The sequence below is a fragment of the Panulirus ornatus genome, chromosome 32 (assembly GCF_036320965.1).
Source record: "Panulirus ornatus isolate Po-2019 chromosome 32, ASM3632096v1, whole genome shotgun sequence".
In the NCBI taxonomy this organism is placed as follows: domain Eukaryota; kingdom Metazoa; phylum Arthropoda; class Malacostraca; order Decapoda; family Palinuridae; genus Panulirus; species Panulirus ornatus.
This window is the reverse complement of record NC_092255.1, coordinates 3,471,241-3,475,666: the sequence shown is the minus strand read 5'-3', so window position 1 is coordinate 3,475,666 and position 4,426 is coordinate 3,471,241. Positions and strand designations below refer to the sequence as shown.

At 38.4% G+C, this 4,426-nt stretch overlaps 1 protein-coding gene across 1 annotated transcript in view; it reads right to left on the bottom strand.

Annotated features, from left to right (window-relative positions):
• Positions 1-233, bottom strand: part of LOC139758992 (uncharacterized) — a 146,919-nt gene extending 146,686 nt beyond the window's left edge. Inside the window, exon 1 of the mRNA XM_071680872.1 lies at positions 1-233. This exon is cut by the window's left edge and continues 77 nt beyond it. The gene's annotated coding sequence lies outside the window, so the exon portion shown is untranslated.
• Between the last annotated feature and the right edge of the window lie 4,193 nt (positions 234-4,426).

Genomic DNA, 4,426 nt, shown 5'->3' with positions numbered 1-4,426 from the left:
TTTTCAAATGAAAACTGTTGCTTCTTCGAGAAACTTCGACCATTCGACAATTTTTTTCTGGCAATTAAGTTAACAGTCGATTTTCTGAGGCACCAACAGGGACAAACTCATTCACCGAAACGGTAAAACCACTTCTAGTTCAAAAGCATTTTGACTTTGAGGTTAATAATGGGTTCTAGGACGAGGCACAACACGTGTAAGGCGGGACCGAGCACGGGGGCACGTGCATCCCTCACCGAGGTTCAGGAGCGACTGACTGACTGACGGACGGACGGTTGGTCGAGCGCGGGAGTCTGGCTGTGCACCGCTGCCGGACGTAAGCTGGTGCATTATTTCCGTCCACTTTCCTCCCTATAAGTGGCTCACATTAACGTACGATACTTCCTCAATATCTGTCGGTCTATTTCAGACTTGTTCGCCGTTTCCCGCGTCTGCGATGTAGCGGTAGAGACACATTTAGAAAGATCGGTCTTATTCGCCACGTACATCAATTCTCCAACTGTCATGTCTAATGCACCGAAACCACAGCTCCCTTTCCACATCCAGGCCCCACACAACTTTCCATGGTTTACCCCGGACGCTTCACATGCCCTGGTTCAGTCCATGGACAGCACGTCGACCCCGGTATACCACATCGTTCCAATTCATTCTATCTCGTCCAGGCCTTTCGCCCTCCCGTATGTTCAAGCCCCGATTTTTCAAAAGCTCTTTTCACGCCATCTTGCCATCTCGAATTTGGTCCCCCGTTCTCCTAGTTCCCTCCACCTCTGACGCATATATCCTCTGTTGATATATATATATATATATATATATATATATATATATATATATATATATATATATATATATATAGAGAGAGAGAGAGAGAGAGAGAGAGAGAGAGAGAGAGAGATCAAAGAGAAAGATCATATTTCCACACACACACACACACGCCACCACCTTAATTAATGAGCGAAAAGTTTAAGTGATTAATTTCCCTTTGGGTCGGCCATCTTTGATGTTGGTGATGGATTTATAGATTGTGAGATGGATCGGCAGGACTGAATAAGCCTTCCATTATGTAAAATGATGTTAGGCTTGTGTTCTACCGTTGTCTGTCTGTCTGTCTGTACTGAAGACCTGTTGAACATTTGTTTTTAGATTATAGTCAGGAAGAAATTGCAAGTCTGCTAAGTGTCTGTGTTTTTTTTTAACATGAGATGAGAAATTACAGCCATTAACTTTGGTCATTACTTGAATAGTCTCCATATATATATATATATATATATATATATATATATATATATATATATATATATATATATATATATATATATATTTTTTTTTTTTTTTTTCAAACTATTCGCCATTTCCCGCATTAGCGAGGTAGCGTTAAGAACAGAGGACTGGGCCATTGAGGGAATATCCTCACCTGGCCCCCTTCTCTGTTCCTTCTTTTGGAAAATTAAACAAAAAAAAAAATTGAGAGGGGAGGATTTCCAGCCCCCCGCTCCCTCCCCTTTTAGTCGCCTTCTACGACACGCAGGGAATACGTGGGAAGTATTCTTTCTCCCCTATCCCCAGGGAAAATATATATATATATATATATATATATATATATATATATATATATATATATATATAGATAGATAGATAGATAGATAGATAGATAGGTAGATATAGATATTGGTTGGAACTAAACCACGACGTAAGGTATAGATATGTGTTAGAATGTCAGTTGGTACTTTATATATATTTGAAGTTTAGACCAGTGGCTTGTAGGTTCGAAAAAGTTGCCTTTAAGATTATTTATGAGTTTCATTCTTATTAATGAAGATAGAAACTTCAAATGATTCAATTTGTGCCATGTCTGGAGAGAAGATATAGTTTTAGAATATTCTGAAATTCAGTTCTACAGGTAGAGGAAAAGTTCCTGCGCTCTGTTCTGGTTTATAAATTGAAGGGAAGTGCTAAAGTTCAGCTCCTCTTTTTTAAAAAGAGAGGTTCCAAGTTCACTTCTGCTTGGGTGATTGTGGAAACAATAGTTCGGTAAGTTGTCCTCTGGCTGAATGAACGAATATGGAGGGAAGAGTTCGTAATGAGCGATTGTTGTGATTCTGTTTTGAGAGAGAGAGAGAGAGAAAGAGAGTCATGTGTATGATACACCACACTTCTCTCCAACTCGCTAGAAACACCTTGAATGTAGAATTTAAAAAGATTACCTGAGACCATAGCACTTGGAACCGAAGAAGCATTTATTATACCTATAATTAGAGAGAATATAATTTGCCTGGATAGAGTGAGTTTATAGAGCACGTATCTCTATAATAAGTAAGTTTATAGAACACGTATCTCTATAATAAGTGAGTTTATAGAACACGTATCTCTTTGATAAGCGAGTTTATAGAGCACGTATCTTTATAAGTGAGTTTATAGAGCATGTATCTATAATAAGTGAGTTTATAGAGCACATATCTCTATAATAAATGAGTTTATAGAGCACATATCTGTTTAATAAGTGAGTTTATAGAGCACGTATCTGTATAATAAGTGAGTTTATAGAGCACGTATCTCTATAATAAGTTAGCAAGGAATAGGCACAATGTACTTCAGTAATATTGTCTACTAGATGATACAGGAGATAGAGAAGTTATGGTACATAAAGGATAGTTATGGCACTCAAAGGGCTAATTACAGTGCTTGTGGAAAAGCTTTGACACTCAAGGGCTAGTTTGATACTCAAGGCTTGTTATGATACTCAGTGGATAGTTGTGAAATGCCTTGAGGTTTTTAAAATCAAAAGATCAACTTTTTCTGACAGTGGCTAAACTCCACGATCACAGTCCTATGACTTTAGTACAAAGGCTAGTCCACCATAACCTAGGTGTTGTATTGTCGTGCATGCTTAAGGGTCGTTCCATTGTGCTCAAGGGTTTTAATGATGTGTTTAAGGATCATACTGTTATTCCCAAAGGTTGTACTTTCATCCTTGACTTGTACCATTGTGTTCAAGGGTTGTACTGTTGTGCTCAAGGATTTTACTATCATATCCAAGGGTCGTACTTTCATGCTTAACTCACCATTGTGTTCAAAGGTCGTACTGTTATGCTTGAGGGTACCATCATACCCCAGGATTGAAATGCCTTGTTCAAGGGTCATGTTATCATGCCAAATAGGCTGAGTCAACACCTTTATGAGAGTTAATACCTCTACACCTGAGATGTTTATAAGTTTTTGTCTTCCATGTTATGATGACAAAATGCGTGAGGGATTTCTTGAGGACCCAGAGGTACCATCCCCACTTACTGAGGCGACTCAAACCTTGCTAAGGGATTTGAGGGGCTTATTTTTAACTAAAACTTGGGCTTCTTTATTCCATGTGATCGTGTATTGACGGAGTAATTTTGTTTCACTTTTGTATGTATGTTTGTGGTGCTCGTGACACCTACATAATTGTCGAAGGTAATAAGGTAAACATGTTTAGATGCTGATAGATGATGCAGTTATGTATATCAGCTTTCTGTACTTGGGTCTTAGGGTATACTATTTTGTATGATGTTTAATTCTAGGAGAGATGGATTGGCCATTGTTGTATATGTATGTTGGTAGCAGATATGTATATTTATATAGCATGATAGGAAAATATTGGTATTTTTTATATTTGTATTTAAAGATTCTCTGTATATCCAAATTATATAATCATACACCATAAAAGAAAACTCACCTTTAGCGAGCCTGTATCAATGTGAGTACAGTCTTGTCCAAGAACTTATCACTCCAAAAGAATGTGTATGATGGTACATTAAAGGGGTTGGTGTGAGAGGAAGACCACCTGTGCCATGGGGAAATAGAGTGGAAAAGTACTGGTGAGAGAGGAATGTTGGAAGAATGCATGGGGTAGTGTATGTGAGGGAGGCATGTAAGGACAGGGATAAGTGGAGATTCTTTTGCCGTAAGCCAACCCTTTGATGGGAGTTCCCAGGGCATCAGAAAAATAGATAGGTAGATAGATCGGTATGCTCACAGTTTTGAATATCATTCCAATCAGTATGATGTGGTGATAATATAAAACTATTAAATTATCCAAGTGGTAATATAAAGCTGCTGTTGTCTAGAGATGTTCCCAGTATCAAGTAGGAGTAGGAAAAAACACTTGTTCACTGTTCCCAGCATTAGCGTGGTGGAACCAGGAACAAATGGAATAGTCTACAGGGGCTTGGCTGTGGGTAGGGTGTTGTGGTTTCATTACATTATACATGACAGCTAGAGAGTGGATGTGAATGATTGAAGCTGTTCCTCATCAGTTCCTGATAGTGCGTTGCTATATAAGAAATGGTGAAGAAGACTCCAACTACAAGTTACCAGTCCAAATTTGGTCAACAGCAGTAGTAGTTAACAAGATAAGTGTAGCAGTTTCATCTCACATGGGAAATAATTAGAGTTGGTA